Source organism: Sturnira hondurensis, unplaced genomic scaffold (assembly GCF_014824575.4).
Source record: "Sturnira hondurensis isolate 20B ecotype Veracruz unplaced genomic scaffold, ASM1482457v3 Scaffold0013511, whole genome shotgun sequence".
NCBI lineage: Eukaryota > Metazoa > Chordata > Mammalia > Chiroptera > Phyllostomidae > Sturnira > Sturnira hondurensis.
In genome coordinates this window covers 3,387-18,492 of record NW_028086142.1, presented here as the reverse complement: position 1 = coordinate 18,492, position 15,106 = coordinate 3,387, and positions in this window count along the sequence as shown.

Genomic DNA, 15,106 nt, shown 5'->3' with positions numbered 1-15,106 from the left:
ATTTCCTATATTGTACTTTACATCCACATGGCTGTTCTGTAACTGTGTCATTGTATGTCTTAATCCCCTCACCTCTTCACTCGTTCTCCCCCACCCCGCTCCCATCTGGCAACCATCAAAACACTCTCCAAATTCAAGATTCTGTCTCCATTCCTCCCATTTGCTTAGTTTGGTTTTTTAGATTCAATTATTGATAGATATGTAGTTATTGCCATTTTATTATTCATAGTTTTGATCTTCCTTTCTTGAAGTAAGTCCCTTTAATATTTCATATAATAATGATTTGGTGATGATGAACTCCTTTAGTTTTCTCTTATCTAGGAAGCTATTTATCTGCCTTTCAATTCTAAATGATAGCTTTGCTGGGTAGACCAATCTTGGCTGTAGGTCTCTGCTTTTCATGACTGAATATTTCTTGTTAATCCCTTCTAGTCTGCAAAGTTTCTTTTGAGAAATCAGCTGACAGTCTTATGGGAACTCCGCTGAAGGTAACTAACTCCTCTTGGTGCTTTTAAGATTCTCTCTTTATCTTTAACCTTTGGCATTTTAATTACAATGTACTTGGAGTGGGCTTCTTGGCATCCATCTTGTTTGGGACTTTCAGTGCTTCCTGGACTTACATTTCTATTTCCTTCACCAAATCAGGGAAGTTTTCTTTTACTGCTTTTTCAAATAGATTTCCAATTTCTCGCTCTTTCTCTTCTCCTTCCGGCGCCCCTATAATGTGAATGTTGGACCTCTTGAAGTTGTCCCAGAGCTTATACAATTCTCTTTTGCGCATTCTTCTTTCTTCCTGTTGTTCTGATTTGATTGGTTGTGTTTTTTTCTTCCTCATGTTCCAAATCATTGATTTGATTCTCAGCTTCATCCATTCTACTGTTGTTTCCCTGTAAATTGTTCTTTATTTCCATCAGTGTATCCTTCGTTTCTGACTGGATCTGTTTTATGCTGTGGAGGTCCTCACTAAGTTCCTTGAGCATCCTTATAACCACTGTTTTGAACTCTGCATCTGATAGATTGCTTGTTTCCATTTTATTTAGCTCTTTTCCTGGGCTTGATCTGTTCTTTTCTTTGGGCCATCTTTCTTTGTCTCCTCATTTTGGCATCCTCCCTGTGTTTGTTTCCATGTATTAGGTAGAGCTGCTTTGATTCCGTGTCTTGGTAGTGTCGCCTAATGTAGTAGGTGTCCTATAGGGTCCGGTGGCACAGCCTCTTTTATCACCCAAGCTGGGTACTCGAGGTGCGTCCATCATGTGCGCTGAGTACACCTTCCTCTTCTAGTTGAGCCTTGGTTGCTGTTGGCAGATCGATGGGAGGGATTTACTTAGGATAGTCAGCTGCAAGGACTGGCTGTGACCACCGACCACCAACCTCTACCCTCTGTGGAGGATCAGCTGTGCAGGGGCAGGGTGGTGGTGTGCTGACATGGTCTGTAGCTGTCCACTGGGTGCTCTGGCCCTGGGGTTTCCCAGGTGGGCAGGCTAAGGTCAGCCCCCACGTGTGTTTTGCATGGCCACCCTGCCTGAGCTATAAAGCAATCTGAGGTGGCTGCTACTTGTGCTGGGCTTGGAGATTCCCAGGCAAAGCCAAGCTATGAATCTAGGCTGCTCCTGCTAGTGCCTGGCCTGAAGCTCACTGAAGCCAGCTGTTGCTGGTTTGAGAGGATTTAGGAAGTCATGAAGCATGAGCCAAGACCAGCCATTTATATGGAAAAGCAGCTTTGGGTGGGTCCATAAGGTGGATGGGGCAGAGTCTCTGGGGATCTCCGGGGTGGGTCAAACAGTGTTAGCCAGGTTGTTGTATTCTCAGATATGATACCAGCTTTCTGGCCGTGTGGGGGGCAGGTTTAGAAAAGGGACAATGGCCTCTACTTGCCTTGATGCCAGACACTTCAGTTTTTCCCTGTGTGTCACTGGTGCCTTTCAAGCTGCTACCCTGGTTCTGGAGCTCAGAGGGAGTGAGTCTGATTAGGTGAGTCCTTGTGTGGATTCTTTAGGAGGAACTGCTTGGGGCTCTAGAAGTGCCTTCCTATGACTCAAGCCTCAATATTTTTGCAACCAGAAGTTGTGGGGACTCACCATCCTTGTACTTAAACCCTGTGCTGGGGGGCCTTGTGTGGGGCCGTGAGTCCTTGCTCCCTAGATATCCTTCCTGAATTTTTGCACCACATGTGGTTGTGGGACCAGCCCTTTCCCCGTCTTCGCCCCTCCCACCAATCTGGATAGATGTGGTTTCTTTAATTCCATAGTTGTCAGACTTCAACTTGATTTCTGATGGTTCTGAGTGATGGTTATTGTATATTTTAGTTGTAATTCTGCTGTGTTTGTGTGGAGAGGTGAGCTCTGTCTGCCCACTCTGCCATCTTGACTGGAAGTCCAGACTTCTTCTTGAAGACAGAAATATTGACTTGGACCCCTGCCAGCTTGTTTTTCCTTCAGCTAGCCTCCAACCCATGTCTTTCTAAGCCCTCAGGAGAAAAGATTGTTCTGGCGAGGTCCTTGGAGATAAATAGTGAGGAACAGCAATGAAGAGTGGAGGGTGGTAGAAGCCAGCTGGATCCAAGCCCCCTACCCTACTCTCCACCCGAAGCAACCTTCCTCACTTGGCAAAGGGAAGAAAGCATTCTCCCAAAAGGCCGGTCTCTGTGAGATAAGCACATAGGAACCAACAGGCAGAACTCTAGGGGGAGGATACAGAGGAAACTGAGTCATACACTTACAGCCACATCCCTCGTTGTGAATCAACTCCAACATTCTAGGAGCAGGAGACCCCTGGTTCCCTCTTGCCTGTGCCCCTCTGTTTACCTCCCTGTGCAGGTGGAAAGGTAAGCCCGTTTTAGAGGATCTTGAAAATTCCTTATTTCCTCCCATTTCTTTCTGATAGTACTCCACTACCTTTGTGGGGCTGCTGTGGTCTGCTTAACCAGCTCAGGCTGCAGCGGATTGAGAGAACGAGTGCTGTTTTAACACTCAACTGGGCTTTTTTTTTTTAAGTTAACATTTTCAAGTTAAATTTAGAAATGTGCATAATATTTCTCCATGCGGATTAACAAATAGTTATAAGTGAACACCCATGTAACCAGTGCTCAGCTCAAGAAATAGAATATTTTTTAAAGATTTTATTTATTTACCTTCAGAGGGGAAGGGAAGGAGAGAGGGAGAGAAATATCAATGTATGGTTGTCTCTCTTGTGTCCCCTGCTGGGAACTGGCCTGCAACCCAGGCATGTGCCCCGACTGGGAATCGAACTGTGATCGTGTGGTTCGAAGGCTCGCGTTCAATCCACTGAGCTACACCAGCCAGGGCAAGAAATAGAATGTTAACAGTATCTAGAAACAACTAGCATTAATGATTGTTTTCTTTTAAAAAACCAAAGACCACATTCCTATCACAAGGAATGTCCGCGATTGGTGTCTAAACAGCTGGGAATGGTTTGGTACTTTTCTCATCCATGTTTAACTGTCCTAGTTACTGAATCTAAACAAGGCTTTTACCCCAAGCTTGAATAAAAATGCTTTTCCCCCAACTCACTCGGGAATTTTTCTTAGCCAGGGCCCCCTTTCATTCTCTCAACAAACATGGATCTTTTTATTATGAACATTTCAAATACACAAAGCAGGCAGTAGTGGTATGAACACACCCACCACCACCACCACCATCACCATATTTGGACAATAAATAAGATTCTATCATGTTTCACCTATTCCATTTATTCTTTTGTTGCAGTATTTGAAAGCAAATGCCAGACACCATATTGCCTTCGTATATACTTCCATGTGCATTTTTTAAAGGACATAATGTAGTAAAACCACTATGCCATTACACTTAAGCGTAGCACTGTCTAATAATGTTCTTGGTAATGTCTAATGATAAGCAAATCCACAATTATCCAGTTGTCTTCATAATCATATGTCTGTTTTTAGAGTGGGCTTCTTTTAAATAGAACACACGGCATTGTTTGATGTCTCTTAAGGGTCCCTTAATATAGAACAGTTCCTCTTCCCGCTTTTTGTGTCCTGCCCTTGACTCGTTGCAGTGGTGCTATAGAGGGACTCGTCTTTTGAACTTGTCTGTTTGCCCCCTTGTGGCGTTATTTAACATGTTCTTACTCCCCATCCTTCTTGGACACGGAAGTCAGCACTGAGGACTCTATCGTATTCAGGTTATTTATTTATTTTGCAAGAATGCTTCATTGGTGGTGCTGGGAGGTTTCTATTTCCACACACCAGGAGGCATATAATATCTTCTGATCCTGCTTTTATTGATGTTAAGTTTCATCGTGGTGGTAATCTCCTGACCCCTTCATGGAAAATTTTCCCATCAGACTTTCACTGAATGATTTCATCTATTGATGATGATTGCCTGAATCAGTTACTTCTTTTTTTAAAAAAGGTTTTATTTCTTTATCTTTCGAGGAGAAAGGGAGAGAAATATCAATGTGTGGTTGTCTCTTATGTGCCCCCTACTGGGAACCCAGCCTGCAACCCAGGCATGTGCCGTGACTGGGAGTTGAACTGGCAACCCTTTGGTTTTCAGGCCGGCGCTCAGTCTACTGAGCTATACCAGCCAGGGCCTGAATCAGTTACTTTTATTAGGATTTGCAAAGTGGTAATTTTTCTAAAATCATATCACTTTCCTATATTTATTAACCAACATTCTTATATAAGTAAAAATTTTCTTTCATCAATTCAGGCTATTGGGTTATCCAAAATACAGTGCATATAGGAAAGACAAGATAAAGATGTAATGCTTTCACTACAAATGCCAATATTACAGTAAGAAATTGATGCCCTGTGGGTCCAATGGTTCAAAGGAGGTTTTTGTTTAGACTTTTTTTCTTCTTGTTGTGCTTTATGTCATTATGTCATTATGAACTCATTGTTTTTGAAATATATTTAGTGTGTTTTGATCCATCGCAATTATGGTTCTGTCTGATGCTCCAATTATCCCTCATGTAGCCAGCAAGAACCCCTTCCAGTTTGCTCTGGTGCCTTTTTGACGTGATACTAGCTGTCTCTACACGTTTCTTGGTTTCTAGTATGAAAAGATACCCCAGACCCATAATAAACATTTCCTGCTGTAGACGTGGATTCGGCCATTTCTCCAAGGAGTCCCAGTTCTTTTTAGTTGGGATGTATTTGGGCAACAAGATGCAGGCGTGCACATTGATACTGGGTGTCACCGCTTCTAGCTGTTTTCAATGAACAGAGCAAGAAAAGTTTTCTTTGAGAGAAATAAAAAGTCATTGGATCATATTAGTATTTCCAATTCAAAATTAACATTCTAAGGTATTTACGCACTTTTTAATTTTTATACTTCAAAAGTGGCACTTTTTATACGGAGTATCTTGGTTCTTAACATTTCTATCATAGCTTCTCTGCAGTAAAGTAACAAGACCAATGTTTCTACCAACAATTAGACTCCTGAAAGAAGTCTAAGATTTCTTGGTAGCTCTATTTGTCCTTGGAATGTATTCTACCAAGGATATGCATTCAAAACACTGTGTTCTAGGGTTGCTGAAATAACATATTATCTTTGGATGCTTTTTCATGAGTGTGATAAAGTTAGGTTTATTTATACCTATTTATTTTCATCTTTAGGGATTGGTTTTCACATTTTCACCAACATTTAATTTTTAATATGTAAATGTGAATATGAAATGTAAACCATTTTTATGTTTCCAATGGATAGTCTAATGTGTATAATATAGCTTTTATCCTGTCCCTATACCCTGTTACACTAACTCTCTCATAGTTCACTATTCTTTTTTAATTGTTTTAATCATCGCTCAAGGATATGTTTACTGATTTTTAGACAAAGAGGAAGGGAGAGAGAGGGAGAGAGATACAGAGAGGGAGAGAGAGAGAGAGAGAGAGAGAGAGAGAGAAACATCAGTGTGAGACAGAAACTATGATTGGTTGCTTCCCTTTCGCATGGACCAAGGATCCAACCCACAACCTATGTATGTGCCCCGACCAGGAATAGAACCTGCAACCTTTTGGCACTGGACAATGTTCCAACCAACAGAGCCACCCAGCCAGGGCTAGGTCACTGCTTATAGTTTATACTTCCTGCATTTCGTTTTGCAAATATAAGTATATACCTATATGCTTGTATCTGTATATCTGTATATACTTTTATATAATACTTATATTTGCTTAAAGTTAGTGGGATGTATATACTGTTTTACATTTTCTGCAAGCATATATTGAGTGTTTATTGTGTTCCCAGCACTGTGCTAAGGTACTTGGGCAAGAGCGATTCCACTTATCACCATGTTCTAGTGTGTTTTTCAGTATTACAGTTAATTAGGGCTGCTCTCTTATCTCTGCCTCTCAGGAGACAGTGCTCCCAGGTGTCGCCTCAGTGCAACTTATTTATATCTCCCACTATCTTGCAGTGAGCACTGACAGTGACAAACACTTGTCCCTCAGCATGTCAAAAGAATAAACATATTTTTAATTATACAAGTAATGCATGAGAGCATGCACATTGTGAGATGTTTGAATGACACAGAAGTGTATGGAATAACAAGCCACGGTTTGCCCTCACTCTCCCCCAGTCCCACTGCACTTGAGTGAAGCCATTATTCCTTTGGTGGTTGCCAAATGGTGATTTTCTAATTCCATTATTCCTTCTACATTTTTTATTTCATCTACAATAAAGAAGAGCCTTCTCTTCTCCATTTATTTATTTACTTGTTCATTCGTACATGCAGTCTTGTCATGCAGATTTGTGGATTCTCACTTTATTTCATGGGTTGTAAACTGCTACATTCATTACTTATTTGGATGCCCAAATTGTCCCAGAATCTGACAAGGGGAGTCTTTTCAGGCTTGCTTTTGTGTCCTTTTGCTATGCCCACCCTTCTTGGAGCCCTCCCTTACTTTTTAGAACAGTGAGATGTTACAGCCTCATGTTGTACTTTCCCTGTTCCAACTTTGGAATCAGCGATTTCTCCAGGAATCCAGCCTTGGTTCCTTTTGGACTCTTGGTATGGACTCTGATTCCTTTTGGTAGAGATACCAAGATATGGACTGCTGCAACCAGGGGGTCATTGCTTCTAGGGCATCTCAGTAGACAGAGCTTATATATGCACATTTCTACATACACATGCACACATTAACTCTTATCTGTCTATCTATCTATCTATCATCTATCGTATCATTTTTAAAAGATTTTACTTATTTATTTTTAGAGAGAGGAGAAGGGAGGGAGAAAGAGAGGGAGAGAAACATCAATGTGTGATTGCTTCTCATGCGCCCACACTGGGGACCTGGCCTGCAACCCAGGCATGTGATGTGATTGGGGATCGAACTGGCGACCCTTAGGTTTGCAGGCCAGTGGTGTTCAATCCACTGAGCCACACCAGCCAGGGCCATCTGTGTATTATTTTAAAGATGAGTTCATACTGGTACTCCAATTCCAATCTCAAACCACAAGGTTCATCCTAGCCTTCCCCCTTTCCCTTCTCTTCCAGTAAAGAAACCAGGTTCTCACTATCTACAATATATTTACTTATTTGTTCAATCCAGGGATATATATTCAGTAGTTTCAGAACTGCCAGCCCATACCACTGAGAAAAATAAAGGTACTAACTAGGGTTTAATATCTGTTTACAGATCTTCTTGTTTTTCCCCTTCAGTGTAATGTTATTCATTTGAAATAGGCTAATTTATTTGTGTTTGTATTACATCTTGTCCTTCCTCCATCCTTGTTGATTGAGTGTGTACAACTTAACATGATTTTAAAAGTCAAAACTATATAAAACTTATACCCAGAGAAGTGTCACCCCACCATCCCATGTACCCCATTCCCATTCTCTAATCCATTTCACCCCATTCCCCTATAGGTAATAAATTCCTCATCTCTAGTTTACTCTTACTGAGTTTCTTTTTGCACAAACATACACATATATTACTATTTCTACTTCTCTCTTACACAAAGGATAACATACTATAGATACTCTACTGCACTTTGATTTTGTATTTATATTTGTAAAGTATATTTTTGCAATATACTTTACAAATATATCCTAAAATGTATGTACCTATAAAAACGTTTTAATGGTAGCAATAATATAGAGACACAAAAGTACATAAAACATATTCACTTTTTAAGAATAATTGTAATTTAAAACTAAAAATGGATCTACCTTTTATTTTATTTTATTTATTTATCTTTAGGGGGGAAGGAGAGGAGAGAGGAAGAGAAACATCAATGTATGGTTGCTTCTCATGCATCCCCTGCTGGGAACTGGTCCCTGCCAGGAACTGGCCTGCAACCCAGGCATGTGCCCTGACTGGGAATCGAAACGTGATCATCTGGTTCGCAGGCCTGCACTCAATCCACTGAGCTACACCAGCCAGGGCTGGATCTACCTTTTGACCCAGCAATTCCACTGCTAGGATTATATCCTAAGAATCCTGAAACACCAATCCAAAAGAACCTATGCACCCCACTGTTCACAGCAGCACAATTTACAACAGCCAAGTGTCGGAAGCAACCTAGATGCCCATCAGTAAATGAATGGATCCCCAAACTATGGTACATTTACACAATGAAATTCTATGCAGCAGAAAAAAAGAAGGAACTCCTACACTTCGCAACAGCATGGATGGAACTGGAAAGTGTTATGCTAAGGAAATAAGCCAGGCAGTGAAAGACAAATACCATATGATCTCACCTTTAACAGGAACCTAAACAACAAAACAAACAAGCAAGCAAAATATAAGCAAGACACTGTTAACCAAAATATAACCAAAGACACTGAAATAGAGAACAGGCTGACAGTGACCAGAGGGGAGAGGGTAGGGGATAATGGGGGAAAGGGGTGAAGGGTTTACAGAAACAAGTATAAAGGACACATGGACAAAAACTAGGGAGGGTGGAAATGGGAGGCAGGTAAGGAGGATTGGGGGGTGGGCTGGGGTGGGAGTAAAAGACAGAAAACAGTACTTGAACAGCAATTAAAATAATAAAAAAGAATAATTATAATTCTTTTGTTTTTATATTTTATTGAATTTATTGTGGTGACATTGGTTAATAAGATAATACAGGTTTCAGATAATACCTCGTTTGTATATGGTATTGTGTGTTCATCACCCCAAATCAAGAATAATTATAATTTAAACAACTGTATAATCACCACATAGGTTAAGAAATAGAACATTATTAGCACCCTAGAAGATCTCTGAGTGACTTTTACTAATCATAGCTCCCTGTGTCTCATCTTGAATTTTATGGTATTTATAGGCATACCTTATTTTATCAAGTTTCGCTTTATTGTAGATTCTTCACTTTGCAAATCTCTTTGCAAAGAGATTTGCTCTGCAGATTTTTTACAAATTGAAGGTAAGACCCTCCATCAGCAAAAAGATTATTACTAGCTGAAGACTCAGACGATGGTTGGCATTTTTTAGCAATAAAAATATTTTAAAACGAAAATATATACATTACTTTTGTAAATATAATACTATTGCACACTTGAAACCATAAGTTAGTGAAATCATAAGTTACATGCTCTGGAGAACCAAAAATTCGTGTGACTCACTTTATTGTCATATTTTCTTTATAGTGGTGGTCAGGAACTAAATTTGCAATATCTCTGAAGTATGCCTATACTTTCTCGCTTTTTAAAAATGGTTAACCACCTTAGTTTAGTTTTTTCTTTATTGCAGCATAACACACACCCACACACAGAAGCACACAAACATCACGGGCAAACTGATGAGTTTTCACAAACCGAACATAGCGAAGTCAAGAAACAGATCATGACCTAGCAGCGTGGCTCAGTTGGTTGGAGCATCGTCCCATGCATCGAAAGGTTGTGGGTTCAATCCCCAGTTAGGGTACATACTGAGGTTGCTGGCTGAGAGAGAAAGCCCTTCTTCTAGGCAGAGAGAACACACGATGAGGATCAGGGGACTGCTAGCATTTTGGGAAGGCTGGGTCACAGGGAGCTGCATTTAGAGGTGGAAAGGAGGACTGAGGTTGCAGGGAAGTTGGTGAAGCAAAGGACTTGTCGCAAAAGTCCTAGGGTGCTGGGTTAACAAGATGAGACTTTCTCTCTTCTCCTTTACCCCTCCTCCATTTTCTCCTTTATTTTTTTTAAAGATTTTATTCATTTATCTTTAGAGGGGAAGGGAAGGAGAGAGTGAGAGAAATATCAATGTATGGTTGTCTCTCATGAGTCCCCTGCTGGGAACTGGCCTGCAACCCAGGCATGTGCCCTGACTGGGAATTGAACCGCGATCGTGTGGTTCGCAGGCCCGCGCTCAATCCACTGAGCTACACCAGCCAAAGCTCTCCTTTATTTTTTAAGCTGGGGCATCATATGGCCTATTTTGCAGTTTAGAAGATCCCTCCAGAATGGGGCAGGGAAGATGGATTGCAACTGTAAGAGCAGGAGGCAGGGACACCCGTGAGAAAGCCATAGCAACATTCAGGGAGCGATAGGGATTGGTGGGTAAGAGTGAAAGTTCTGGAGTGAGCCTTCTAAATATTCTCCAACCCAGTTCTCCCTCCTGATCTCCACTGAGCTACACCAGCCAGGGCCTCGCTCCTGATCTTCAGATTGCCACATCCAACTTTTTACTCAGCATATCTATTTGAATGTCTAATAGGCATTCTCAAACACAGCCAAAACTGAACTGCCTCACCTTTCCCCTAAAATCAGCTCCCCCTGAAGTGTTTAACTTATTATTGTGGCAATTACCATCCTTTTGGTTGCTTAGGCTACATTCTTAGTTATTCTTCACAACTCTCTCTCTTTCACACCCATATACAATCCATCCTGAAGTTTACTAATCTATTATTTTTTGGTATTTCTTAGATTTCATATAAATGGAATCATATAATCTGTTTTCTTTTCTTTTTCTTTTTCTTTGTTTTTTTTTTTGACCAGGCTTCTTTCACTCAGCGTACAATAACTAATTTGAGATTCATTTTTGTGGCCGCGTGTGGTAATATTCCATTTGTTTCAGTGCTAGAGTAGAATTCTATTTTATTTATATACCACCAATTTAACTATTCATGTGTTGATGGACATTTGGGCTACTTCCAGTTTTGTCTGCTACAAATTAAGCTGCTATGAATATTTGTGCATGCATCTGTCTTTGTATAGGTGTACAATGTCTGTCCAGAAAAAGTACAGTCATTGTTAATATAATAAGAACAGTTTGTGTAGCATCAGTGTAACCTGGCAGTCAAGGAGAGTGGACTGGAATGTGCATGTGTGAACAATGATGACTTCACTGTACTAGTCAGTGGGAGCACTAGATGCCATTGAGTGAGTGTGTGTACTGTGTGGCTGTCACATTCAAAATGACTGAATGAGTAGAGCAATGAATCTGCATCAGGTTTTGTGTTAAGCCTGAACATTCCTCTGCAGAAACTGTTGGGATGATTCAGGAGGCCTCAGCTATGGGCAGCTGCTGATTGGCAGCTTCATCACAACAACACACCCATTCATGGATCACATCTCCTGTAGAGGTTTTTGGAAAACATCAAATCACCCAGGTGACTCAGCCCTGCTACAGCCCAGAGTTGGCACCCTATGACTTCTGGCTTTTCCCAAAACTAAAATCACCTTTGAAAGGGAATAGATTTCAAACCATCAATGAGATTCAGGAAATACAATGGGACAGCTGATGGCGATTGGGACCTCACTATGTGAGGTCCTAAGGTGCCAACTTCGAAGGGGACTGAGGTGCCACTGTCCTACGTACAGTGTCTCGTATCTTCTTCAATAAATGTCTCTATTTTTCATAGTATGTGGCTGGAAACTTTCTGGACAGACCTCATATGCTTTCATTTCTCTTGGCTAAATAGGAAGGAATGGGATGGCTGGATGGTATAGTAGGTATGTTCAACTTTGTAAGAAACTTCTAGACTGTTTTCTACTGTGGTTGTACCATTTCATTCTCACCATGCATGAAAGTTCCAGTCCTGTTACATCCTTGCCAAAACTTGCTATAGTCAGTTTTTTTAATTTTAGTCATTTTAATGTGTCATAGTACCTAATTGTGGTTTTAATCTGTGTGTCTTTAATGACTGGTGATATTGAACACTTTTATGTGCTAATTTGTCACCTGTGTATTTTCTTCAGTGAAGTGGCTATTCATATCTTTTGCCCATTTTTTAAAATGTGTTGTTTGATTTCTTATTATTGTTTTCAAATTTCTTACATAACCTCAATACAAATTACTTATTATTATATATATACTTTGAAATTTTTTTCCTAGTCTGTGGCTTGTCTTATTTTCATAAGTCTCTTCTTGAGGAAAAAACGGATTTCTAATTATGATAAAGTACAAGTTATCGATACTTCACTTATAACCATGCTTTGGGAGTGCTGGTTAAACATTTGCCAAACCAAAAGTGGCTAAGATTACATGCTGCATTTTATTTAATAAATTTTTGCAGTGTTCAGTTTTACATTTAGGTCTATGATTCATCTCACATTAATTTTTGTATATGTTGTGAGGTGAGGTAATTGTCAAAGTTCAATTTTTTTCGTTGAATTGCATTTATACCTTTGTTGAAAATCAATTAACCACAGGTGTATGGGCTTATTTCTTTTTGTGAATTACATAATGCTTTAAATATTTTTATTCTTTTGTATTACAGTTGACATTCAATATTAATATTGTGTTGATTTCAGGTATACAACATAGTGGTTAGACATTTATGTAATTTATGAATTGATTCCCCGGTAAGTCAGTACCCACATGACACCACACATAGCTAATACAATATTATTGAGCATATTTCCTATCTGGACTTTATATCCCTGTGACTACTTTGTAACTACCAATCTGTCCTTCTCAATCCCTTCACCTTTTCACCCAGTCCCCCAAACACCCTCCCTTCTGGTAACCATCACTTTGTTTCTGTCTGTATCTATGAGCCTGTTTCTGTTTCATTTGCTTATTATGTTTTTTAGATTCCATGTATAAGTCAAATCATGTGGTATTTGTCTTTTTCTATTTCATATATTTCATTTAGTTTGATACCCTCTAGGTCCATCCATGTTGTCCCAAATGGTAAGTTTTCATTCCTTTGTATGATCGAGTAATAGTCCATTGTATATATGTACTACCATTTCCTTATCCTCTTGTCCATTGATGGGTACTTGAGTTGCTTCCATATCTTGGCTATTGTAAATAACGCTGCAGTAAACATAAGGAATGCATATACCTTTTTGAATTAGTGTTTGGGATTTATTAAAATAAATAGCCAGAAGTGAAATTGCTCGGTCATAGGGTAGTTCTATTTTTTATTTTTTAAGGAAGGTCCATACTGTTTTTCACAGTGGCTGCACCAGTCTGCATTCCCACCAACAGTGCACAAGGGTTCCTCTTTCTCTACATCCTTGCCAACACTTGGTGTTTGCTGATTTATTAATGATAGCCATTCTGACAGGTGTGAGGTGATATCTCCTTGTGGTTTTACATTGCAGTTCTCTGATGATTAGTGACTTTGAGGATCTTTTCGTACATCTCTGGGTCCTCTGTGTGTCCTCTTTGGAGAAGTCTATTCAGGTCCTCTGTGTATAGACCTGTTATTTGGCTTTTTTCTTTTTCACTGGTTTTTACACCAGTACAACATTGTTTTAATTACTATAGCTTGAAATGAGATACTATAAGTCCTGTAGCTTTGTTATTTTCAAAAACTAGTTTTGGTTCTTCTAGGTCCTTTGCATTTCCATATACATTTTAGAATTGCCTTGTCAATTTATCCATCTCAGCAACACTGAGTCTTCCAGTCTGAGGACATAGAATATGGCTCTATTTTAATTTAGATTTTTTGAATTGCTCTCAGTACTGTTTTGTAATTTTCAGTATACAGGCCTTGTACATCTCTTGTTAAATTTATCCCTAAATATTTCTAATGTTGTGATGCTATTACAAATGTTATTTTTACTTCAGTTCTAATTGTTAGTTCCTAGTATATAGAAATGCAGTTGACTTTTATTTTTCAACCTTGCTAAATTCATTTGGTAGGGGTTTTCTTTTTCTTTTCTAGATTTCTTGGCATTTTCCATAGAAAATAAAGTTATATGTGAGGAGGACCACTTTATTTCTTTCTTAAAACCTGGGTACCTTTCATTTCTTTTTCTTACCATAGTGGAAGAGCTAAAATCTCTAGTATATTGTTGAACAGAAGTGGGGGAAGGTCAGACATTCTTTTTTTGTGGTTAATCTTAGAGGAAGCATTCAGTCTTCCTTCTATAGAGTAAGATGCTAGCTGTAGGTTTGTCAAAGATGCTAAACATCACTAATTATCAAGGAAATGCAAATCAAAACCACAGCGAAATATTACCTCATTCCTATTAGGATGACTATTATTAAAAAAAACAACAACAAGAGGTAATACATGCTATTGAAGATGTAGAGAAAGGGGAACCCTTATACATTGTTGGGAACGTAAACTGATGCAGCCCCTATGGAAAACAGTATGGCGGTTCCTCAAGAAATTAAAAATAGAACTACTATATGATTCAGCAATCCAACTTCTGGGTATATATCCAGAGGAAATGAAATCACTATCTGGAAGGGATATCTGCACCCGCATGTTCATTGCAGCGTTATCCACAATAGCCAAGTTACAGAAAGAACCTAAGTGTCCTCAGATGAGTGGATAATAAAAATGTGATATGTACACACACAGAGAGAGAAATATTATTCAGCCTTGAAAAGGAAATCCTGTCATTTGCAACAACATGGATGAACTTGGAGGGCATGATGCATCTTACCATTTTTGTGTGGACTCTAAAAAAAAGTTGAACTGATAAAACAGAAAGTAGAATGGCTTGTTGCCAGGGGATGGAGATAGAAAACAGGAAGAGGCTGGGAAGAGGATATACGCTTTCAAGTATATAAGATGAATAAGGTCTAAGGATCTATCATTGAATTTGCTAAGGGAGTGAAATTTAAATATTCTCACCAAACAAAAGGTTAATATGTGAGGTGATGGATGTGATGATGGGAACACTTTCACCGTGTACATTTATGTCAAATCATCACACTGTGCACTTAGAGTATACTACAATTTCATTGGTCAGTTACACCTCAGTAAAGCTGAAAAATATTTTCTATTCTTTT